A 26,378-nucleotide genomic window follows, 5' to 3' on the forward strand; every position below is an offset into this window, starting at 1 on the left:
AGCCCAGGCAAACAGTTCATGAGACCCTATCTTGAAAAGAAAATCACAAAAAAGGGCTGGTGGAGTGGCTCAAGGTGTAGGCCCTGAGTTCAAACTCCAGCACCAAAAAAAAAAAAAAAGCACCTATTCCATTGCAGGGAGGGGGGTGTGGTTCCATTAGACCAAGAGCTTGGAAATAGTCTAGGACAGGTTGGCAGGGGGTTGGGGAGATTCAGGAAGGGGGAGGGTGATGCAAGGCAGAATGCAGGACCATATAGGCTGAGATCTGTTATGCAAAAAAGAAATATAGCACCTTCTATTTGTGGGAAACCTGAGATAGCAGGTTACATAGCAGGTTATAGCCTTCTGGTGCTATAGAGAGGAAGCAGCAATGACCCCCCCCACACACACACACACAGGAGCAGGTGATAGAAGCAATGAGGGCCAGTCCCAGCTAGTGACTGCAGGGGGAAGAACAGGAGAGATGGAGCATGAATCTGATTCTGGCTCTTGGGGCTTTGTAACCTGTTGACACCCACAAAGTGGCCTTCATGCTACATACATTCAGCTGGTGTGTTCTCAGCACCCAAAGTTGTTTAAACGCACTGCCTACCCTACCTGGAGCTCCTGGGACACTGGGAAGAGAGATATGCTGCAAGTGTAAAAGACACCAGGATTTCAAGAGAATAATGTCAAAATCTCAACCATCAGGGGTTTTTAATATTGAACACATGTTGAAGTAATACTGTTTTTTAATATATTGGACTAAATAAAGTATATTATTAGGATTTCTTTTCAAGAAAAGTGTTTAAACTATGCTGCCTTGGTCAGCTTTACATTGCTGTAACAAAATATCTGAAAGAAATCAACTTAAAAGAGGAAATGTTCATTTTGGGTCACAGTTTTAGAGATTTCAGTCCATGGTTCACCTGTCTCCATTGCTTCTGGGTCCATGGGGAGGCAGAACATCATGGTGGTGAGCACATGGTGGAGCAAAGCAGTTCACCTTATGGTAGACAGGAGAGAAAGAGAGAGGGAAGAAGGAAAGGAGGGAGGGAGAGAGAGAGAGAGAAGATATACTGTTCAAGAGTAAGCAGTGACCTACTTCCTCCAAATGAACCTTACCTCCTACAGTTTCCTCCATGTCTTTTTTTTGTGTGTGCTAGGAATTGAACCCAGGGCTCTGCATACACTAGGCAAACACTTTGCCACTGAGCTCCATCCCCATCCCTCACCCTCAGTCTAATCCCCTCACCAGTCCCAGCCACTGCAGTGGTCCATGGTTCTTTCCCTAAAAACCAGCCAACTCCACACCCCTTCCTCTTTACTGACCAGTCTTAGGCAGTCAAGTCTGAGTCCCATCCCAAAAGCCCAGTACACTCTATAGCCTGGGGACTCACACCAGGGTCTTCTGACAGCTCTAAGCCTTGTGCCATGTGGGCCTGGTGGGGGCACCAAAGGGCATGAAGGGCCTCTCTAGCCTTCCCAGGGCCTGATGCAGCCCCTGTCCAAGGTGCTGAATCACTGCTCTGCCTTGCCTTCTGCAGAGGATGGGAGATCGCTCACTCCTACCCAACCAAACACTCAAGACAATGCAGCCAAGGACCTTAGCCTGCACTCTCAGACCTGCCAGACCCATGTTCCCAGAGTTGTCTCCTCTGATCTAACTGGCCAAACACACAGAAGGACCAAGCTACAGAGGGCAAAGAATAGGGGCCAGGCCCAGCCCTCTCCCCGCAACCTGCTCCAGAGGGAGCCATAGGAGGTAGAAAAGGCACCCCTGGGCCCTCCTGCTTTGGATTCTGTCACCCATTTACCTGACTCTTGGGCATCCCAAAAATATAAGAGAAGAGGAAGATACACTGATATATATCCAGTTGGACTTGGAGCTCTGTGTGCATATTAGCACTGTAGCTTTGTGCACTCTGCAGCTCTCCCCTACCTCACCCCCATAAACAGACACACAGAGACATAAAAGGACTAAGGACACTGTCCTTTGTGTACAGGTTGCCTGAGTGTCAGAGACTCCATCACATTCCTGACCCCGTCCCTTCTAGTCACTGTGACCGCAGTGCCCATCTCTCAGGGAGGAAGTTGGATGAAGCTGCTCAGAGGAGGACACTGAGAGAGGCCATTCCTCATGGCTAAGACACTTTCCCTAAAGAGTGGACCCTCCTCCCTGCCTCCCCAGCTTTGACCTAGCTCTCAAAGGAGAATAAAAGTGTGGCAGAAGAATTGGAAGATGGACATGAGAAAAACCCCTAGAAAGAGAAGTGAGAGAGGCCACTTCCATGTGACCTTATACAAGTTATTTTCCCTGGGCCTCTGTCTCATCTTTCCAGTAAAATGAATGATCGAGAAGGTCACCAACAGCTCCCACAGTGACGGCTCCAGGGTGCCGTGGAGTTGTGGACTCGCCCTCGGCAACCTGGTGCAGAAGGCATGTCAGGAACAACAAGAGTAACATATGTTCCAAAAGATAGCCAGTGTGTCTGCAGGAAATCAGTTGGCACTGTCCTCTATGGGGACCTCGGGAGACCATGCCCCCTGAATCCCACCACACCACACCCTGCAGCAACTGTCCGTGTGCACCATTAAGAGAGAATAAATGAAAAAGCCTGGCACAGTGCCTGTCCCATAGCAATCACAGGAGGCCCAAATTCCATCCCTTCCCCCATCCTTGTATGTTATCTTCTCCTAGGGGATGGTGGGAACCAGAGAACCGGGAAAGGAGGGGCAGAGCAAGGTCAGGGAGGCTGGGAAAGTAAAAGGGACCATAGCTGCCACCATTAATCACCCTCCCTGGCAACCTGCATCTTGTGAATCAGCATCAGTGCTGATAAAGGCCGCTGGAGGGATGGAGGTGACACAGTCTCAGGCAGGATGTGACTGCATGGGGGAGGAAGAGGCAAGGTCGAGTCATGCTTTCAGGGCTGAATCTCAGTTGGACAATGTGAGTGCACACACTCACACACACACATATGCACGCAAACATTGCCATTTCACAGATTGCAGAACCCCCTCCTCCTGCTGCCACCCCATCTGTGCTCAGGCAGCAGCCCCCTCTGCCTTCTCTCCAGGGCCAAACAGGACAGGGAAGGCAACTGCTTATTAATATTTTACACATTAAGAATTCTGTGAAGCCAGTCTCTTTAGAAGGGCAGGAGCTGTGTAAGGGGGCAAACTGGTGTCATGGAAAGTACATGAGATGGCCCAGGTCACATCTGCCCCAATCCTTGCCTGAGATCTGCTAGTTGAGTGAGTGGGCTTGGCTGGTTCCCAGTAAACCTTGCTACCAGCTAGCTGTGTGATCTTGCACAATTCACATCCCTTCTCTGGGTCTCATTTCCATCATCCATGCAATGACAGTGTTGAATTATGAGTCCCCAAAGCCCCCTCTGGCTCCAGTGGCCCATGGGTCTATAAACCACATGTGTGTCCTAGCAGAGAGCCAACAGAAAAGTCACTGGTTGAGCTGGTTCCCACCAATTCCCTGTAAGAAATGAGCACATACAGCAAATGCTCTTTTTGGTTCTTATCCATGCAACAGTCACTGTTTATAATGAAAACTCTGAATTATCAACTGTTTTCATTACAAGCAGGGATGGGAGAGCAGAGCAGAACAGAATTGCAGGTGGGCTCTTTACAATTCTTTGTTCTGCTAATAGGGGGCAAACAGCACCACCCCTCTCAGCTTTAAACGCCTCTCTCTTTCTTTTTCCTCTCTCTCTCTCTCTCTCTCTGTCTCTGAATGAAGTTAAATATTGTGACAGGAGAATTCTAAGACAGCCTCCATGATTCTTGCCTCCTTGTGTATCTGCCTATATGCTCGCCTTCCCTATAGAGTGGGCAGGACTCATGAATATGAGAGGGGGAAGGCACTTAAGGTCTCAAATCTGTTGATTTTGAGTTAATTAAAAGGAAGATTATCTTGGATGGACCTGAGTTAAACCAGTGATGGAACCTAAAGCAGGAACTGAACTTCCTGAAGACAGAGTGAGCTTGTCCTGGTGACTGTAAAGAAGTGGCCTGTCACATGAGAGAACCCACTCATGGCGGGGACCTGTGAGCACTGCTAGAGCCAAGAGAGGCCCTGGAATGGCAGCCAGCAGGAGAGAGGACCTCAGTCCTATGACTGAAAGGGACTGAATCTTGATGATAACTGTGTAAGATGGAAAGAGGACCCAGACCTTGGCTCCATATAGGAACCAAGGCCAGCCAAAGCCTAGATGGTGGCTTGGTGAGACACTGAGCAGAGGTCCCAGCTAAGTGGAACTTGGGATCCTGAGCTGCAGACACTGTGGGATGATGAAATCCATGTTGTTTTAAGTTACTGCATTTGTGGTCATTCGTGACTCAGTAATAAAAAACAAATATCCAACAAACAGTACCCCACACAAATAACATCTCCTATGGGATTTCGCCTGTGTTCCTCTCTGATGTCAAGCATAAGTGGCCTGTCTCCTCTGCTGCTTGTGAGCTGATGGAGACCCCTCCATCTGACCCCCATCACCGAGAACAGGACACAAGGACAAGTGGCCACTCCGTGGAGTGGGAGAAGGGAGACTATCTCTTCTCATATGAAAGCAAAGACATCTGTTCAGCCCAGTGCAAACACAGGATGGCAGAGACCACCCCAGGGAATAAGTGCCCTTCCATTTGTCCCAGCCAATGGGGTAATGGCAGACAAATTACTTTATCAGCTTCCAGGCCAATTGACAGCCACACTGTGACTGTGTGTTATGTCAACCGCCTCTTCGAGGGTGCCTCACTTCCACCCCAAGAGCAGAGCACCTTAGCACCCAGTCCAAATGCCTGCCCTCTGCCCTTCCCCCTTCTGTCCCCCCCTCCCCCGCCTTTTCTCTTTCTGCCCTGTGGGGCATCAGCCCTTGCTGCCTCTGTCTGCCACTTCTGCCTTACTGCAGCAGAGGCCTCATCTGATATGACACTGGAGGGCAAGAGGGTGAGAACCAGCTGGGGCTCTGGAGTACATGGTGCCAAGCCTTGGGCAGGCAGGGCAGCAAGGGGAAGAGGTTGAGCCTCACCACCCTATTCAAGCACCTCCCCTAATCCCTTCCTATTCCCCAGCTCCTTCCCTGATTTGTACAGGTTAAGGGTGAGAGAGAGACTTTTCAGAGATGAGTAAATTCCATGGCACAGTTCCAAGGCCTAGGTCTCTCTGTCAACCTGCCCCTTCCCCCCTATTGAATAGGTCAAATGGGTTGCTGTGCCTGAGCCCCTGAGAGAGGCTTCTGCCAATTAGGCCTTTCATAGGAAGTACCCAGAACCTCTCTGTGTTCTTGACCTCCTTCCCTCACATCCTGGTCACATCTTCCAAGGAGCCAGACAGGAAATGAAAAATGGGGCTAGATGAGGCAGTGAGGTTTCTGGGACCCTATCCAAGGAAAGCTTGATAGACCCCTACAGATCATCTTCTTAATAAAGAACAGAGAAGGGACTTGGAGTGTGGCTCAAGTGATGGAGTGCTTGCCTAGCATGCATGAGACCCTGGGTTCAATCCCAGATACCACACACACACACACACAGAGCAGAGAAACACCACTGGTTCTATGCCCTATCTCTGCCACTTGGGAAACACAGAACTACAAGGAAAAGAAACTCATTCATAAGAAACTGACCTTAAACATGGACTTGCCAGGGTTGATTTAATGCCCTGGGGTCTTGTCTACACATATCTGCAAATGCCCCACTCTTGCCCCTTCAGTGCTTCCAGGCCCATCCATGCCAGTCCATGCCAAACATCACCTCCTTCTCAGGACACAGCATCCTTTTCCCTCCCTTGCACTGGCACAGGCTGAGTGAGCTTCTCAGTGTGGGCACTTGAACAAGCATGTCAAAATCACCCAGGGAACCTGGGAAAGTACAGACTCCTGGCCTGTTTCTTAAGTTCTCCAAGTGAGCATGAAAGTTGGAGATCCCTGTCTAGTTTCTCTATAGCATTACTCTTTTACTTTGCTATCAAACACACACTTAATGCACGGGGAAAGCCATGTAGGAGCATATCATATGTTTGATCCACCCAGTAGATGACACGGTACTAAGCTATTAAGTAAATAGGTTCTCTAAGGCTCAGTTTTCACAAGTATAAAATGGGACTATCCATGATGTAGTATTTTTGTTGTTGTTTCGTTTCATTTTTTGAGCAGAGTCTGGCTATGCAGCCCAGACTGGCCTTGAACTCATGATTCTTTTACTTCAACTTCCCAAGTGCTGGAATTACAGGTGTGAACCACCACATTCGGCTTGTTATAATATTCTTGTAAAGATTAAAATAGCACCTATTCATTCTGCAATTATTAATGGAGCTCATATTCTGTGCTAGGTACAAAGATGAACAAGACAGTCCTGGAAGTCATTCTCATAGAGGAAAATCACATTTAGGAAAAAAAGAACAAGAAATTAAAGGAATGATAATTTGTCAAATAATGTAAGGACTGTGCACATACTTAAAAGTGGAGTGATGTAAACTACCAAGCTTTACTCAAGAAAATACAGATAACCTGAAGCATCCTCTGTCTGTTAAGGAAACCTTCCTATGAAGAAAAATCCAGACCCAAATGGCTTCACTGGTGAATTACAACAAACATTTGAGAAAGAAATGACCTACACAGACACATCCAGAATATTGAAGAGAAAGGATCACTTCAGCACTCATGAAGCCAGTATTACTCTGATCCCCAAACCAGACAAAAACATTCCAAAAAGAAACAACAAAACAAACAAAAGCCAATGGACTGATACCCCATAACCACAGATGCAAACATTCTAGACTAAATGTCATCAAATTCAACTTGAAAATATATTAAAAGCATAATACATCACCTCCCATTTTAATAACCTACAAAAGAAAACCCATGTGATCATTTCAACAGGTACAAAAAAGAGCTTTTGGCACAATCCAACATCCACTTCTGATTTTAAAAAAAATCTCAACTACTAATAAAAAATAATTTTTTCAAATTGATAAAAAGATGTCTATCATACAGTCAACATCATCTTCAATGGTGAAATACTAACTGCTTTCAGAAACAAGGCAAGGATATTTGTTTTCATCACCTCTCTTCAATCTTGTATTTGGGGTTCCAGCCAGTGCAATAAAGCAAGAAAAAGAAAGAAAAGGAATCACAAATTGGAAGCAAAGAAGTAAAACTACCTTTAGCCACAGAAGACAGGGTCATCAGTGTAGGAAGTCCAACAGAATCTGCAAAAACTAATCAGCAAGTTTGCAGGGTGCAAGCTGAGCAAACCAAAAACAAGAGCATTTTACCATCATCCACCTGGAGCCTACAAGTTCAAAAAATAATATATTTTACAATGGCATAACATATGAATCACTTAAGGCTAAATCTGACCAAAGATATGCAAGACAGGTACGCTGAAAATTACAAAATATTGCAGAGAGAAAAATTTTCAAACCTAAATTTATATGGAATGTACTGTGTTAATTGATTAAAAGATTCAATATTTTTAGGACATCAATTCTATCCAAATTGATCTATCAATTCCCAATCGAACTGCAAGCAGCCTTTTTTAGAACTGAAATTGATGTGGTAATTTTATCATAGAGAAATTCAAAAAAGCAAGACAAGTTTCATTTTCAAAACAACTTTGAAAATGAACGAAGTTGGAGGGTTCACACTGCCTGAATTCAAGATTATAAAGCCATTGTGCTATTGATGGGTAGACGGATATCAATGGGACAGAACAGAAAAACCAGATAGACCCACATGTCTGGTCAGCTGCTGTTTTACAAAGGTGCAAAGAAAAAAAAAAGGAACTTCTATTCATAGCACATACCATATACTCATAATGTATATGTGCAAAATTATTTTCTAAAATAAATGCAAAATACAAATGTTAACTCAAAAATACATCATACATCTAAATGTAAAACCTAAAATTACATAATTTCTGTGAGAAAACAGGAGAAAATCTTCATGACCAATGAACTAGGCAAAGACTTTTTAGATATAACACCAAAAATACAACCCATAAAAGAAGAAATTGATAAATTAGACCCCAACAAAATTAAGAACTTGTGGTCTGTGAAAGACATTGTTACAAGAATGGAAAGAATAACTGATGGAGGGGGCTCAAGTGGTAGAGCACCTGCCTGGCAAGCACTAGGCCCTGAATTCAAACCCCAGTACCACCAAAAAGAGTACACCAGAGGCTGGGAGAACAGATTTGCAAAGAACATATCTGATAAAGAACTGTACCCATGACTGGAGGTGTGGTTCAAGTGGTAGAGCACCTGCCTCACAAGCGCAAAGCCCTTAGTTCAAAACCCAGTATTAAAAAAAAAAAAAAGCACAGTCTACCACTCAATAGAAAGAAAATAATCCAATTAACAAGCGAAACACAACATATTTGAACAGGTCACCAAGGAAGAAATACAATGGTCCTTCACATTACCAGTTATTAAGGGACTGCAAATTAAAACCATGATGAGAAAACCATGACAGTTATTAGGACTGCTAAAAGTAAAAAGACTGACTATACCAATCTTGGCTGAGGCTGTGGAAGGATTGGAATTCTCATTAACACATACAAGAATGCTGGAGGGAACCTAAAATAACACAACCACTTTGGAAAAGAGTCTGGGAAGTTTCTTTAAAACTTGAGTATGACCCAAGCATGGTGGTTCACATCTGTAATCCCAGCTCCTCAGGAAATCAGAGAGGATCACCAGTCAAGGCCAGCCCAGGCAAAAAATTTGCAAGACTCCTCTCCACCCTATAAAAAGCTGAGCATGGTGGCCAGGTGCAAGCCTGTTATCCCAGCTATACCAGGAGGGCCTAGGCATAAATGTGACATCCTACTTAAAAGCACCTACCTAACCAGAACAAAGCCCTGAATTCAAACCCCAATACCATCACCACGAAAAAAAAAAAAACGTGATCTAGCCCTTCCATTTCAGCCATCTCAGGTATTTATCCAGACAAATGAGTTGTACACAAATGTTCATGCAGCTGTCCTTACAATAGCCAGCTCCTGGAAACAGCCACTTTCAATCAACAAAGTGGATGGAATAACAAATGGTGGTATGTCCACTCAATGGAATGCTATGATGGATGTGTGCGGCATGGATAAATCTCTAAATAATTGTGCTGAATGAAGAAAGCCAGACCCTCTGGGGGGTGGGATAGGAGAGAGAGAGAGAAAGAGAGAGAGAGAGCTCCATCCTTGTATGATTCCATCTATGTGAAATTCTACAAAATGCAAACTAATCTATAGTGACAGGAAGCAGATAAGAGGGTGCAGAGGTGGAGGAGGGGAGGGACAGGAGGCAAGGAAACATTTGGAGGTGGGGAATGGATTCATATAGTATCTTGCCAATTCCTTTTTCTTTGTTATTTATTTTCTGTGTGGTGTTAAGGATCAAAGCCAAGGCCTCATGCTTGCTAGGCAAGTGCTCTACTACTGGGCTACATCCCCTGTCTCTCAAGTACTATCTTAATTGTGGTAATGGTTTCACAGATTGTGCATATGTGAAAATGTATCTAATTGAACATATTAAATATGCAGAGTGTCTTATATGTCAATTACACCCCCAATAAAGCTATTTTATAAATGCAGTGATAGACTAGAAAGTGCTTAGATTCATAATCAGGGAAGGCTTCTCTGAGGAGGTGAACTGACTGACAAGAAGCTGCAGAACAACAAAAGTCTGGGGAACAGCATTCCAGGCAGAGGGGACAACATATGCAAGGCCTTGTCCCCTCCCCTAGGCATCCTGGGGGCAAGAAGGAGACTGTCCTGTTTGAGGAGTACACTGGATCATTTCCAGAGGGGCCCAAGTATTGTAAAGTAAGGTCAGAGAGGCAGGCAGACTTCAGGTGAAGGAGGGAGGCCTTGTAGGCCAGGCAGAGGGTTTGGGTTTTATTCCAACTAGATGAGAAGTCATTGGGTTTGTTGTTTTTAATCATTCTATTTTGTACTGAGGGCATGCATTAACCCTTAAAAATAAAATGTGTATTGAAAATAAGATTATTTTTGCTGACATGTGGAGAATAGGTCACCAATGGAATAGAGTAGAAGCAAGGAGCCCCCTTAAAGGCTACTGCAGTCAGGTATAGTGATGCACACCCATAATGCCAGAGCTTGGGAGCAGAGGCAGGAGGATCTCAAGTTCAAGGCCAGCCTGAGCTACATAGTGAGACTCTGTCTCAAAAAACAAACAGGCAAAGTCTACTGCAGTCACCAAACAAAAGAAGGCTCAGGCCAGAATTATAGCAATTAAGTGCAGCGGTCCCCTTGGAGTTTGACTAGGAGGGGGGGTCCAGAACACAGTGTGGGGGGTTGAAAAGAGGCTTTGAGATTGGCTCCTGCATTTGTGCAAGCAGCTGGCCTGCAGGATGTGGTGTCTGACTTCCATTGTCCCCTCCCCTAGGCATCCTAGAGCATCGGGTGCATTTCCTGACCTCACTCTGGCTTATGGTACCATGGTCGGTTGTGTGTCTGCCTCTCTCTCTCTCTGTGCAAAGTTCTCTTCTTTCTACCCCAGCACCTAGTACAGTGCCTGGCAGAAGGCACACACCCAGTGTTTGTTGAATAAGGAAGTGAAAGAGCTAGTGAGTTCACAAGAGCAGGGCAAGGGCAGCATTGCAGTCTGCCTTGGCCTTGGTGGCTGACCTTCTCCTCCACCCTGCCCTGCCCCTCCCACCTCCACTCCACGGCAGCAACTGCGCTCACCACCAGAAGTTGCAACCACATGGCCAGCGTGCTGGGCAGTCAGCGCTGACTGCCCTGCCAGCAAGCTATGACCTAGTTTGGAGCTGGCAAAGACTGATGATGTCACATCAAATGCAGATTCTCAGACTGGGGCCTGTGAACTGAGCTGTGAGGCTGGGTTCACCTCTGAATGCTAGCAACTTGGGTAGAGCGCTGTCCAGGGGGGTCTCAGTGATGAGGGGCAGGACCAGAGGAGAGACTAGCTGCTCTTGGGGATCCGCCTCTCTTCCCAAGAGCCCAGTACCTGGTTTCCAAGCCCTTTATGGGCAGTCTGGATTGCAGGCTCTAAGACCTGTCTCCCCTTGCCCTTCAGGGAAGTGTCACACAGTGGATCAGGGGAAAGAACAAGGGAGGCAGGAAGAATTCCCGGAGCTCCTCTCCAAAGGCCCCACTCATTAATTAGTTTGTTAATCTGAGCATTTTCTGAACATCCATTAACTAGCAGCAAGCAAGCCAAGCATGAAGTGTTGCTAAGGGTACTAGGTGATGAAGACGTTGTCCCAGCACCCCGTGGCTCCCTGTCTAGATTCAGGGAGAAACAGCCACAAGCCACCAAAATACTGTGGATAGTTGTTCAGAAGAAGACACAGCTGTGCCCAATTGTGCAGCCAGCTTGGTGGGAGCGGAGGCAAGGGAGGCTGCCCAGTGGAGTTGGATTGAGGTATGAAGCATGGTAGGACTTTTGTAGGTGGTGACAAGGGTCATCACTAATCCCAGCTGTGGGGTCAGCACATACCAACACTGTGTGTCTGGTGCTGACGCCTTCCCCACCCCCCCACCCCCGCCGCAGAACACCAGCTCTCTGGGGGCCCCCAGAGCTGGAGCTGAAGTGTGACTCATGAGGGCCCACTCCAGCTGTGCTTACAAACCCAGGTGTCATCATCTCAGTGAAGGGAGCTAGAGAAGGATCCGCAGCAGGGGGAGACCTGGACAGCATTTTAGGGTGTCAGCACCCTCATAGATGCAATGGGATGAACAAGGTCAGGCTGGAGACAGCAGGGGCACTAGGAAGACTAGAATCTTGGTGATAATGATACAGGCTATAGTCATGGACAGGACAGTTAGGAAAGCTTCTTGAAGAGGGAGGGCACTTGGCTCTCAGGCTCTCTCTTACCATTCTTAATGTGGACCCTTCACAGACCCGTGTCCCCTAGAAATGGGCCCTCTGCTGTCCCACTGCTGCCCACCTTGCTATCCCCATCTATTGCTGCACATATTGGAAACGGGGAGGTCAGGCAACAATGCAGGTGAGCAAGGCACTGCAGGTGAGCAAGGTAGACGGGGCACCACTGAGGTGAGGAAGAGCTGCCAGGCCTCCCACAAGCCTAAGTTGGCCTTCTGTTTCAGGAGGCAAGGGCTAAAGAGCTTCTTCGGTGTGCTCTAGTCCTGTACCCCGGCTTCTGCTGACCCCACAGGCAGGAGTGGAGGCTCCTGAATCCCCAGGCTCTCCTCCAACCACAAAATAGGAAGCAGCCTGGCTCCCCACAAGACAAATGGGACTGTGGAGGGATCAAGAATTCCTGCCATCAGTGAGACACTCAGCCTTTATATAGACCCTAACTACATCCCCAGGGTCAGAAATGTCACTGATCATGGCATCAAGTGGGGGTGGAAGGTGGTGGGGAGAAACAGGCAGCTGGAGCTCTTGACTGGAGGCTGTGGGCCTCAAGTGCAACTTAATGCAATGTGACACCCAGGCCCCCTGGCAGCACAAATATTCCATGTCATGGTAACCAAATCTGACATCTCCCTAGTGCCCCTGGCTTGCACCTTCCTCAGCCATCCCTACCCCAGGACCTTGGAGGTCAGGGCCAGTGGGTTTACATGGCAGGAGCTGGGCTACACCTACAGCAGCACAGGTGGCCAAGAGGAAGGGATTTTCCCAGGCCTGTGGTCTAGAAGGACAGCCTAAGAGAAGGGCAAGAAGAAGACAGATTCATGGGGGAAATTAAGGCAGATGAAGAAAGACAATTTGGTGTTATACAAAGAGACCTAGAAGAAAAGAGACTAGATCTTGTCCCAATTGGGACACTGTCTTTGGGTAAGTCACTTAACCTCCCTGATCCTCAGTGTCTTTGTCTACAAAATTGAGGGGGAGGGTGGTTAATACACCTTGTGGAAAACAGAGAGTTGGTTGAAAAGAAAATGCGAAACAAGAGCAGTCAAGATGACGCTAGGTCTTGTGCAGTACAGCCTCTAAGGAGTTAGGACAGCCAGGCTAGGCAACAAAACCAAACACCCCTCCCAGTGGACAGAGGCAACAGTGAGAGCTTTGCCATGTGTGTCTGGCTTTACTACCTGCCTCAGGGAATGTCTGAGGATCAAGATTCGGAGGTCGTGCCGTCCCCAGACCCTTAATAAACCGTTCCTGCCCAGTCTTTCTCAGCCCTCACAATTGTAGGAGCAGACAGGTATTAGGCAGCAGGTGCTCCAAGGCCACAAATCTCCACTGAGCTCACTCACCCTTCACCTCTCTGAGCGCAGCTTTGGACTCCACCTTGACCTTCAGGCTCTAAACCATCCTTCTATGGGAACTTTATGTGCTACATTGTGTCAAGTGAAACTAAGCAGCAAAGCAAAGCGACATAATATGTCCTTCAATGGCAGTAACAACAGTTGCTAGCATTGGGACAGCACTGTAGGATTTACAAAGCACCTTCCCTTGAATTACCTGCGTTAATTCTCACCGCTGCCCTAGGAAGTAGATGCTGAATTACTATCCCCACTTGTCAGGTGAGGAAACAGAGGCTCAGAGAGTTAAGTTACTTGCATAAGCTCACATAACTGGGAGGCAGCAGAGCCAGGATCTGAAGCCTCCCTTGCTTTACACCCTTAAGGTTCTTCACAGAGTCCTGCAGGTGCCTCACTCACTACAGAGAGCTGTTCTCCAGCGCCCAGGGAGAGGGTCTGAACTGGGAAGGGACACATATGAGCTTGGGGAATCAAGGGTGGTCACAGCCCCACATTACCTGCTGGCATCTCTTGAGCACCTGCTTGGGGGGGCAGGGAGTGGGAGTTGCTGGTGATAGAGGACGAGTCCAATAGGGACCTCAAGGACGAAGACAAGAACTGTGGAATGCAAAAATTAGACCACTTGGTACCACTGCGGTGTCAAACTTGAAGTTTTTTTGTTTCTGTTTTTGGTGGTACTGGGGCTTGAATTCAGAGCCTTATACGTGCTCGGTAGGCTCTCTACCACACCCCCAGCCCTTTTTGCTTTAGCTTATTTTTTAGATAAGGTCTAACGTTTTTTGCTAGGACTGGCCTCAGACTGAGATCCTCCTCCCTATGCCTTCCTTGTGGCTGGGATGACAGGCACTATACCCACTTGTTTGTTGAGATGGGATCTTGCTAACTTTTCCTGGACTGGCCTGGAACTGATTCTCCCAATCTTTGTTTCCTGTATAGCTGGGATTACAGGTGTGGGCCACCATGCCAGGTCCTTTGGGCTCACATTTTCCAGGTGAAGACTCTAAGGTATAGACAGGCTTCTGAACAGCAGGGGTTGGCAAACTTTTTCTGCAAAAGGCCAGAGAGCAAATAGTTTAGGCTTTATCAGCCACATCTGTTTCCATAGTATACTACTCTTCTGACTTTTTTTAGCAACCCAACCCACTAAAAACATACAAATTCACAATAAATATGCATATTAAAATATCACACTGTACCTCATATGTATGTATAATTACTATGAGTCAATTAAAATTTTGTTTTCAGTTCTTAGCTTAGGGGTGATATACTGTAGGCTGGGCTGCAGGAATTTAGCCCTAGGGCTATTGTTTGTCATCCTCTGTTCTAGGAGATCAGGCAGACAGTTGCACCCCTGAACCAGAGTTCATCCAACCAACCAACCAATATTTTGCAGCTGCTATGCTGTGAGCCTATGCCAAGACCCAGAGGTAAGTATCTCACGGTCTGTGCCCTCAGGCTGCCTACAGTGGGGGCAGGGGAGGGGAGGTAGGTAAGAAAATGTAGTCAAAGCAGTGCATGCTGGGAGGTTCTACAGGACAGGACACCCAGAACCAGGAAAGATGGAGCTTTTCCTGAGGTCTCCTATGTTAGCAGATGTTACCGGGTATTTTAATTTCTATGTATTTATCTATGCCACATTAGTGTGTTTGTGACAATGACAACAAAGTCCCGTGTCCATGGATCCACTACTCCATCCCTGGTGCCTACTGTGCCTGGAAATAGAAGCAGCCATACTGCTGAATGAATGAGTGAGAGGCAGGGGACTCTCAGCGCTAGAGGGTGGGGAGTCTGGTGAGGGCCATTAAGAGATCTGGAGAGACAGAGGGACCGAAGGACAGAAGGATTCTCTCCCCCTTGAGGACAAAGTGGGTTTATTGAGGCTGGAAGGACAGCCCAGGTGCTAGAAGCCTTCTGTTCCATTCTCGCCCCATCCCCCTCCTGGTCCCCACCTTGGCCTCTCTGCTGACTCACCCAGCAGCCGCTAATCACACCCCAGTCAAGCATGCTTAATTAAGCCCCAGTTACCACAGCTTCTTAGCAAGAGGAAAAGATGGGACTCCAGTCCCTTGCTGGACCAGAGGGAGCTGGACCGAGTGTGGGATCTGGTGAAGAGATGCACGCACATGACAGGAGACACTCTGGGAACCTGCAATGAAAATCAGAATAATTGTTCAGATTCACAGAGCCTGTACTCTAGGCCAGGCACTGCTCAATTACGCTTAGATCTCCTCATAGTGAAATGTGGTAGCTTCATTTGAGAAATAAGGGACTTGGCACACAAGCCAGGGAGGGTGGACCTTCCTCCCTAAAGGACAGGAGTTTCAAGTCATGAATACACTGTTCAGTTTGTGCCTTACACAGTGGCCAAGGTGTGGAGGGTGAGTTGGAAGAAGGAGAGCTTGGCCGAGCCAGACTCTAGGAGGCTGAGGGAGGACGGAGTGTTTTGAGTGAGCAGGAACACAGAAGTATGAGAAGGGAAGGACAGGAGTTAGCGGCCATTTGGTTCTGAACACGGAAAGGGGTCACATTCACATAAGCCCTCAGAGCCTCCCGCTCTTCTGTAAAGTGAGGATGAGATGATCACCCAGCAGTGTCATTGTGAGCTTTCACAGGTGGCCACAAAGGCTTGAGCAGGGCCTGGCAGGCAGCAGACGCTTTTCTCCTCTTTACACCTTGCTGTGCCTTTGTGCCACGTCTTATACTGTTTGGGCTTTAAGCTTTTTTAAAAATTTTAGTATACACAATATTCTGTAAAAACACACATAACGTAAACCTTATAGCCATTATTAAGTGTACAGTTCAGTGGTGTTAAATATATAATGTGCCGCCATCACCACATCCATCTTCATGGCTCTTCTCGTCTTGTAAAACTGAGATTCTGTACCCATTAAACAATAATTCCCCTCTTTCCCTTCCCCCAACCCCTGGCAACCACCATTCCACTTTCTGTCTCTATGATTTTGACAACAGAGGTACTTCATATAAGTGGAATCCCAGCATTTATCTTTTTGTGTCGGGATTACTGAATCCTAAGATTCAGCCATGTTGAGCATGTGTCAGAATTCCCTTCCTTTTTAAGAAAGAAAATATTTTTGCATGTACATAGCACATTTTGCTTGGCACAGGTTTCTTCCACATTTTAGTCACTGTGAATACTGCCTGCTCTGGCTACTATGAACACCAGTGTACCATATCTCTTCATGCCCCTGTTTTCAATTTTCTTTTCCTTTCTTTTCTTTTTTGGCAGTACTGGAATCTGAACTTGGGGCCTTGCACTTGCTAGGCAGACGCTCTACCACTAGATTCACACCACCAGTCTGTTTTGCTTTAATTATTTTTCGAAAAGGGTCTCGCTTTTATGCCCAAGCCAATTTGGACATCAATCTTATTTCTGTTTCCGGAGTAGCTGGGAAGACAGGCATGTGCCACTATGCCCTGCTTTCATCAGTTGAGATGGGGTCTTGAGAACTTTTTGCCCAGGATTTGACCTTAAACCATGACCCTCCCAATCTCTGCCTCCCAAGTAGCTAGGATCATAGGTTCGAGCTACCATGGCTGGTCCCTGTTTTCAATTCTTTTGGATATATACCCAGAAGTGAATCTGTTGGATCATATGGGAATTCTATGCTTAATTTTTTGAAGAACTGCCATACTGTTTTCTACAACAGCTGTGCCATTTTACATTCCTACCAACAGTGCACCAGGGTTCCAATTTCTCCATGTTCTCATTGACACTGTTTTCTGGGCTTTTTGTTTATTTTTGCCTGAAGTCATCCTATTGGGTGTGTGGCAGGCCACATCTGATACTTTTGCAGCATGCAGCAAAACCAAGCTCTGAGGAATGAACACTATCAAGATAAGAAGACAGCATCCCCCAGACTGGGGGATCAATCACATGCCAAAGGCACACTCCCTGGCAGTGAAGCAGGATGTCTCACCCAGGGCGGCCACCACAGCTGTAGAATTCCAGGTCCCCAGCAGATCAAGCTCTCTTTGACCTGGCTTCCCATACATAGTCTTGTTTCTGAAGGTGACATTCAGTGTGCTTACTCATTTACTCCACTAAGTCTGCTGAGAAAACAGAAACCACTCAAGGCCTTTCAAGCGCAGGAATTTAAATAAGGGGTTTGTTCGTGCAGGTGATGGAAGAGGTAGACAGCCCAGAGTTAGCAACAGGAGGAAACTGTTCCTTTTTTCGTACTAAAGGGAGAGGCAGTGTTCTAAGAGCCTAAATGCTGGGGCCACCAGGCAGGAGCTGGGGCCACTGTGGCCAGTCAGAAGGAGCTGGTCCATGAGGAGAAGGCTGTTCAGCAGGAGTCAAAGAGTACAGGTAAGTGATATGGCTGGACCCAACACTGGCTTCTCCCTCCATCCACTTTCTTCCCGTGCTTCAGATTGGCTGGACCTATCCAGAAGCCAGAAGGTAGCCTGGGAAATGTAGTTCCCTGCAACACAAAATAGGGCAGGAAACAGACATGGGAGCAACAGGCAAGCAATGAACACATTCATTCATCCTTTCATTGGCACTTATTCAGTCAACATTTATTGGGCACCTAGATGCTGGGGATCTGAACACAAAAAAAGGAATTCTGTGTCCTGTCCTCACCAAGCTAAAGATCCAGCAATACCTTCACCTGTCCCCAGCTGTCCAGTGTCACCTGCTTATCCAGCCTGGAGCAGGTGGCTGTGCAGAGCTTCTGGGGGCCCCTGGGAAGCTTTCAGAGTATAGAGAAGCTGGAGCTGGGTTCTGCTTAGGCTGGGGATTTGGAGGAGTACGCTGCTCAGCCGCTGCGCCTCCTCCCTGGCTGAAAGCTCAGCCTGGAATGAAATGTCTCCAAAAAGGGAAGAAAACCCTTAAATCCCACTGTTTGTCTTTGGAGCCTGGGAAGCGAGGATGTAATGAACATGAAACGTGCAGGCTGCTCAGAAGTCGCCTTTGAAACCTCTGCAGGCCGGCTTCATCAGGGAGGAGGCTTGTCTTTCAAAGCCGCCTGGCTCCAAGCTCCCCTCTCCTCCCTCATCCACAGCAGGCAGTGGCTAATTAGCTGGAGATGCTAAATGTTCCCTAATTCTGTGGGAGAAGTCCCCAGGCTTTGGGGGACCTGGTAACAGAGTGAGCTGAGTGCATGTACTCCTATTACTGTGTCCCATGCGCCCCTCCCCTGCTGGCCTTGCTCCAGCCTGGGCACTTCTCTGGTCTCCTCCTCTATATACCAAGCTGCCCTGCCTCCCTTCCCTCTCACTGGCCTGTGCTCAAACACATCTCTTTCCTCCGGTCTCATCTTCTCCTAAATCTACCCCCTCCTAGAAGTCTCCCCAGATTTATAACATGGGTGATTGCCAGCCACATCCACCCCTACTGAGCCTAGGTACATACTCTTCTTCGTGTGACCAAATCCAAAGTGCCCCTTGCCAGCCACCATTTAGCCTCTCTGAAGGAAAAAGTGTCCAGTCTTTGCTGTCACAGAGTACTTATGCCAACAGAGAGGAGGGAATGGTGAAATGATCCCCAGCCTCACCACGCAGACAAGCAATTGGCCTGGAGTCAGAGCCTCATTCCAGGTGATGTCCTTCCTGGGACCTCGGGTAAAGTGCCCCCTTTCTAGACTTCAGCACCTCATTTTTAAAGCACAGGGGTGACATCAGCCCAATGGTTCTCAAACCAAAATTTGTATCAGAGCAACTGGAAGGCCCATCATACACTTAGTACTGGACCCCCTCCCCCCTCCCCCCCCAGCCAGCATTGTGGTTTAGTAAGTGCATTTATTTCTCTTTTATTTTTTGCAGTACTGAGATCAGAACTCAGGGCTTCCCACTTGCTAAGCAAGTGCTCTACCACTTGAGCTGTGCCCACAGTCCTTTTTGCTTTTTTAGTTTGTTTTTCAGATAGGGTCTCCTGTTTTTGCCCAGGGCTGGCCTCAGATTTCAATCCTCCTACCTCTCCCTCCTCTGTAGCTGGGATTACAAACATGTACCACCATACCCAGCTGAGACTCTGCACTTCGATTAAGTCTCCCAAAGCTGACCCAGGGGATCACACTGGAGAAGCAATACACTTGGTGTGTGGGCTCCAGTTGTATCCATCAGGGTTTAAGGCTGTATTTGCAGGAAGGAGCTCACTGGGCAGGGCTCCCACCCACCTTAGCACAAAAGCAGGGTGGTGCCAGGCACCGGTGGCTCACACCTGTAATCCTAGCTACTCAGGAGGCAGAGATCAGGAGGATTGCAGTTCAAAGCCAGCCCAGGCTCAAAAAAACCCTTCACAAAAATAGGACTGGTGGAGTGGCTCAAGGTGAAGACTCTGAGTTAGCCCCAGTACCACAAAAAAAAAAGAAGAGGGCTTTTGTGTTTTGTTTGTCTGAACCCCACCAAGGGTTCATGCTGTGAGTAAAATGTCCGGAAGCCTGTCAACTAAGGGAGGGATCCAGGATATCCCTTCTAGTGAGGACATTCCAGACACCTGTGATCACTGCATACCCACCTGGGCTCCTCCAGCTTCCTTCTTCCTCACAGCCAAGGGGTGGGGACAGCCAGGACTGTGCTCAGGACCTAGATCTTTAATCTCAGGGGAAAGATGGAGGGGCTGGAGAGCTCCCAGGCCATTGTCATCAGGAAGCACATTTCAACCAGGGGGTGCACCACCAAGTGCTGTGGACTGTGTGTGTGCGCACACACACACACACACACACACACACACACTGCTTGAACCCCCACTCTGTGAAGAGGTCTGAGGTCCAGTCAGGTTGACAAGTTCCTCCAAAACATGGAGTAGCTAAGCTGTATGTGAGTGTGCATGTGTGTGGACACATTTGCATGCATGATGTCTGTGTGTACAAATAAGTTACAGAAAGAATTTAATTAGAACACTCAGGGTGCAGATAGATACTAAATAAAGACGTCTCTTCAGTAGAGAGCTGGTGTTTCACTCCTGTAATCCTAGCTACTTGGGAGACTGAGATCAGGGAGGATTGCAGTTCAAGGTCAGCCTGGGCAAATAGGTTGAGAGACCCCATCTCCAAAAGAACCAGAGCTAAATGGGCTGGAGGTGTGGCTCAAGCAGTAGAGTGCCTGCTTTGCAAATATGAAGTCCTGCGTTCAAACCCCTGTCCCACCAAAAAAAAAAGAAAAAAAAAAGTCTTCCAAAATTTTAAGCTAAAGACTATTGGTTCCAAACCCCTCGTGCATCTGATAAGGAAAGTTGTGTTCCTCTGAAACTAGAACTAGAGCTTCCTGACTATGGGTCAAGGCTTTTCCCTGCTCTGCATGGATGTCAAAGCCACTCCCACTCACCAGAATGACATCAGCTGAAATGAATGGGACATCATGGCAAATGAACAAAAATTTTACAGAAAAGAATCCCAGGCAGACAAATCTCTCCCAGCCATGCCGGTCCCCACCCATGTCACCATTCCCTGGCCAGCTGCTCCCAAGGATGCCACTTCCAGGAGGGGCCTGCCCAGCTCTGTGGCTGGGTTGGGGAGGGAACTCAGGAGGTTACAGGGACTCAGAGGTCAGTAGCAGGCCTGGCAGAGCACCCCCTCAACAGTTGGAGGCCATGAGAAGGTAGGCAGCAGCAACAAAAGATTAATGGGGTTCCCTGGGACCCAGAGCTGTGAGTGGATTGGAGAGAAAGCAAGACCAGCAGACAAGCAGCAAAGAAGCAGAAGGAATGACTGGTGTGTGTGTATGTGAGAAAGAGGGAGAGAGAGAGAACACATTATCAGATGTGCATATGTATTTGTACAAACCCAAGAGACTGAAGAGAATTACACATGTGAAGTAGAGCACTCTCTCTCTCTCTCCCTCTCTCTCTCATACACACACCCCATCTCTCTCACACACACTCTCTCACACACATACCCTCTTTCACACACACTCTCTTATACATACCCTCACAGACACACTCTCTCACACACACACATACATATGCCCTCTCTCTCTCTCTTCTCTCTCTCTCTCTCTCTCTCTCTCTGTCATACACACACACACACACACACACACACACACACACACACTCACAAACACAGGCTGCACATGGGTGGTGCTGGGAACAATAAAGTCAAGGTGAGCGCCAGGAGGTGAAGTGCTGTCAGAGTGGGCCAGGTGCAGGTCTGTTCGTGTCTGTGACAGCAAGCTGCGACACAGGAGGACAGAGCATGCCTGAGCATGTGTGCTGTGTGGGCACATGCCCCAGGGAACCATGGGTACTCCTACAGTCAACAGCCCACAGCATGCTCTCACACTTATGGGGTTCAGTCACCTGTTGGGTCTCCTTTTCTGAGACCCTTACTGACACCCCCTCTCAATTGCTGCTCAGTTCCTCTCCTGCACTCATCTTCTGGGCTATAACCCTGTCCCTCTGCTGGGGAGTGTCCTCTTTCCTCCTTAGAAGCTAAGATCCCTGAATATGACAGTCCCCAGCTCTGGGACAAGCCTCTCCACTGATGACATCCCAGTCAGTACAGTGACCTTCATATACCTGCTCCAATCCCAGCCTGTCTGCCTCGTTGTCTCTGTGGAACGGTGGACCAGGCCCAGCACTGGAGTCAGCCTCAACATAAGGCTTTGTCTCTGCCTCTTACACCTGTGACCTTGAGCAAGTTACAAAGGCCTTCCTAAGTGTGTTTCTTCTTTAAAAAGAAGAAGGCCTAGTGACAAAAAAGAAGAATAGAGTTCTTACGGGGATTAAATGAGATAACGAGATAAGGAGTTTGAAGACCTTGGCATTGTGCCAACCACAAGGCAGGCACTTCCCTTTCTGGCCTGTAATTTACTCTCCTGGGATAAATTTGTGTTGAAAACTCCCAGGGACTTCCCAAGTAACACCCTCTTCTTGAAATCCTGAAGCCGGAAGTGACCTTAAAAGTCATGTGTCCGAGCCCCACCTTTACTGCATGTCATAAATGATGGCACTTGGCTCTTAGACAGACCTTGCGTTAGCAGTGGAGCTGAGACCAGAATGCAGACTCCTGCCTCACTACCATCGGCCTTCAGCCAGAGGCAGAGGACACTCACAGTGGTAATCTCCAAAAGTTGGCTCCCTTTTGGTTGGGACATGACACTGAGCCCTGGAGGTCTGTGTAAGGCACAGGACAGAGAAAGTCTGCAGATAGAGCCATGACCCCTGGGTAGTTGTGAGCAGTTCTGCTCTGGCCCAGATTTGCACTGGTACTCAGCAAAGCCAAAGCTCTGCCCAGAACTGGACCCCCTCCCCTCCCCTTTCCCATGTAGAAGAATGCTGGTTCTTGTCCTTATCTCACCTCAATTGTCACCCACAGGACCCACAGTGCTAGGGATGGCAGGACTGTGCTGAGGCTTGCCCCTCCCTTGAGCAGGAGTCCCAAGGAAGAAAAAGACAGATGCCAGGAGGACTGCAGAGGCCATGTTCCTTCTTGTGTTTGTTTATCACAACCCAGCATAAAAGGCTTCTGAGAGAGGAGATGGGTGCCTAGGCCACAGGTGACTGCAACAGGGGAGATCTACCTGACAGAGAAAACAGGATATGCCAACAACAAGCAGTTAGGAAAAGAAATGCTGAGGGGGGTGCCGAGATATGGGGCAAGAAGGGGGCATGGCTGAAGGCCCAGGTGGTGGGAGCCAAAGACCTGCCAAACCGCTTTGCTTCAATCTCAGTTCCACCAACTGATGACTGTGCAACCTTGGGCTAGCTACATAACCTCTCTGTGCCTCAGTTTTCTCATCTGTAAAATAGGAATAGTATCAATAGATGCCTCATAGGAGCATTGTGAAGTTTAAATGGATTAACATATTAAGTGCTTAGAATAATAACTGATAAGTAATAAAAACTGCTATTATTATTTTTCAGCCATCTAAAAGTTATTGAGCACATAGGCCAGGGACTTTGTGGTGAGCCATGCAAGCTTGGCCTCTGCTCTCATGGAGCTTACATTTTAGTAAAAAAAGACAAACTAAAATTTCCATTCTTTCTCCTCCCCCTCCCTCTCTTTCTCCTTCTCCTTCTTCTTCTCTGCTATGCCAGGATGGAAACCCCAGAGCCTGGCGCATGCTAGGCAAGCATTCACCACTAAGCTACATCACCAACCCAATCTTTCAATAAGCATGGAAAAATTTACATGTTTAACAAATTGTGGTGAGAACTGGAAAAACAAAGAATGGAGGGCTGTGAGGACTTTAACAGGGAACCTGAGACTGGCAGGTCAAGTCAGACTCTCTGGGTAGAGACACATCTCACTTGTCCCCACTCTGCTCACTTTGGGAGTGCATCACCATCAGCAGGTACCAAAGTAGACAAAGCCCAGCTGTGTCCTGCACAGATCTGGCCACAGTACGTGTGGGAAGCCAAGGCCCCATTGCCTTACCTGCTACCATCACACTTCTGAGACCCAGTATAGCCCAGGAGCAGAATCAAGCTTCTAGCGCCAAGCCTCGCACTTTCCAGTCAAGAACAAGCCTTTTAAAGGAGAATGATGGAGATATAGCATAGAAGGATCTATCTATGATATATTGTGGGAACTTTTGTAAATGTCACAATGTACCCCAGTACAGTAATAATATGGTAATAAAAAAAGGAGTCAGAAAAAAACAAGACAACGAAAAGAACAGACCTTCTTCCTGAAGAATTCCCTGCACAGTCTGGCCCTTCAGGCCACAGCCACTCTTTGGGAGTCTTCCTTGCTCCCTTAAAGATTGTCCTAACCTGGTCCCCAAGCAGGAAGACGAGGCAGCATGAGGTGCCTGGTGCTTCCCAGGTCCTTGGAGAGTCTTTCCAGTGCTCTACATTCAGCACAACTCTGTGAAGTCAGGGGGGTTGTTATCATCACCCCCACTTTACAGATGGACAAACAGACTTGGAAAGATAAAGCCACTATCCCAATGTCACAGAGCTGTTAAGGGAAACATCTATTATTCTAACCCAAGTCTGCTTGACTCCAGACCCTGCAGCCTTAAACTAACATAATATAGTCTTTTAATAATGAGTAATAATTATTATCATCATAGCTAAGACTTATATAGCACTTTCCACTCTACACATTTTACGATTTAAATCATTCAATTCCCAAAGGACCCCTCTGAGACAGGTGTTATTGCTATCCCCATTCAGAGGCACAGAGAGGTTAAGCCAGCTTTCCAAAGCCAGTCAGGCAAGTCACCATGCTGAGAGTCAGAATAACAGAGCTGGGAGATGCTTAGTCGCCCTGGGTTGGAAGCTTGGAGGGAGGGAGGGAGGGAGGGAAGGAGGGAGGGAGGGAGGGAGGGAGGACTCCAGGCTGCAGTGGAGCAGCCAGATGCCCTGGGCAGAGCCTGCCTGGACACATGCTGCCTTTCTGACTGTGTCTCGAAGATCTGAGGGGTCTTGGCTTCCCTTGGGACTTGGCCCTTCCCTACCCCTCCAGTTCACCTGTGCTGGTGAGGGCAGGGCCAACACCTTATTCAGCTGTCTCCCTTCCCCTGGCCCTGGTTCCATCACAAGACCTCAATCGCCATGAGTCTGGCATGACCAAGGACCAGGAAAGCTCTGCCCACAGTGATGGAAGGGGTCAGCTGATAGCCCAGAGACCTCTAGGAAGTAGTGGCAGTGCACTGAGAAACCCTTCCCTCTATCCCACTTGGGTCTTTCTCTCCAGAAGGTGACCTCAACCCAGCACAGCAGGCTTCTCCTAAAATTCAGACCCCAGAGCGGAACAGGCAGCTGTGCACCTTGCAATGCCATAGCTCCTGCCCACAGAAGGGGGCCGACAACCAGCCCTGCTTATTCCCAGAGACCCCAATCCGGGTTCCAGATCAGCCTCTGTCCTCAGGCCCCATTCAGTGCCAGCCCCTCTCCCCAGTGCCCAGACCTAGCGCCAGCCCCCTCAGCACGCGACAGGGAGGATCATGGGGTAACGGACCAGAGCAAGGGGCAAGAATAAAAAGGGGCAGAAAGAAAACTGAAGAATTCACTTGGCCATTGTCTTTTAGCCTCTGGCATCGCCCTGTTGCCACCACAAAAATTCATGAGATCGCTACTCTTATGCTCCATACACCTTCTGGCCACCTTTGCCCTGCGAATAAAAAAACAAGGGGGGTTGTTCCAGAGTTTCCCTGGTCAGGAAAGCAGAAAGACCCCTCCACCTGGGGGATGCAGATGGGAGAGAGAAGGAGGCAGGAACAAGAGATGGGCAGACTAAGCGAGCCATGACCCATCAAGGTGACTGGGATTGTCTCCCTCCCTCCTCCAGGTGCCCAGGCTCAATCCTCCAGAGGTCTGCAGAAGACAGAGCCAGCATGGAGAGAAATGAACTTATAACTCAAGGCTGAGAAGGGGCCCTGTGGAATAGATGCTAAGGTTAGTGGTCCCTGTGGATGGAAAGCAGGGCAGGCAGCAGGTGAGGAGGGGGTGGTGGATCCTGTTCAGTTGATCCCTGCCCCCCCACATCACCATGTTGCACAGGCATCTTATGTGGCCTTTTGCTGAGCTGGCATCTTTCTGCCTCCCAGCTGGACCACAAAATAGGAGAGAACATACATAAAGCTTCTGAGCTGCCTCTGTGGCCCAAAGCTCTGCCAGAGGCTGCTGGTTCCCCTTCTAATTGGTCTTAATTCCCATGATTTGCAGGCCCCAGGCTCGCCCAGGCCCATTCTCCATCATGATGGATGAGCAGAAATAGTTGGCCTGGTGAGCCAGCCCCACAGGCTCTGAGCTAACCCAGTACGGGGGCTCTAAGCTCACCCAGCAGGGTTCTACAGGGAGCAGGATACCCAGCTCTCTCCTCTGTCTGTGTCCAGCCCAGACCCCTGGGAAGGAGCCTCTAGTAAAACTCACATCCTTTCTCCCATGTCACCTCTGCAGGAGGGCCCTGCCCTTTCACACAGCAACAGAAAAGGAAGAAAACAAACAGTGCCCAGAATCAGGTTGGCACTCTGTCACATATCCCTGGGAGACCTGGCAGAGACTGACACATAGCAGGTGCTCAATAAATACATGTTACTCTACTGCTCACCTGACCTAGGAAGAGTTTGCCTCCCTAGGTCAGATGAGCAGTGAACCATGTGAAAACTTGGGCACCTCCTGCCTCCTGCCTTCCAGTTCTTTTGTCACAGTAACTAAGGCACAACCGTGGAGTCAGGCTGACTCCATTTGAATCCTGGATAGACTACTACTGTCAGAGTAACCTTGGGAAAGGTGTTTTGTGTCTCTTATTCTTCTGTTT

At 48.1% G+C, this 26,378-nt stretch overlaps 1 long non-coding RNA gene across 2 annotated transcripts; it reads right to left on the reverse strand.

The window, feature by feature from the left end:
* Positions 1–811: 811 nt before the first annotated feature.
* On the reverse strand, positions 812–15,356 carry LOC141417937 (uncharacterized). 2 transcript variants are annotated; one of them, XR_012442538.1, is made up of 3 exons: positions 15,232–15,356; positions 14,063–14,253; positions 812–985 (listed from the first exon to the last, which is right to left on the reverse strand). It is a non-coding gene; the product is annotated as an uncharacterized lncRNA (long non-coding RNA). The 2 variants fall into 2 exon arrangements; XR_012442539.1 differs by lacking the exon at positions 812–985 and adding an exon at positions 13,713–13,803.
* Positions 15,357–26,378: the final 11,022 nt, after the last annotated feature.

The sequence above is a fragment of the Castor canadensis genome, chromosome 2 (genome assembly GCF_047511655.1).
Source record: "Castor canadensis chromosome 2, mCasCan1.hap1v2, whole genome shotgun sequence".
Lineage (NCBI taxonomy): Eukaryota > Metazoa > Chordata > Mammalia > Rodentia > Castoridae > Castor > Castor canadensis.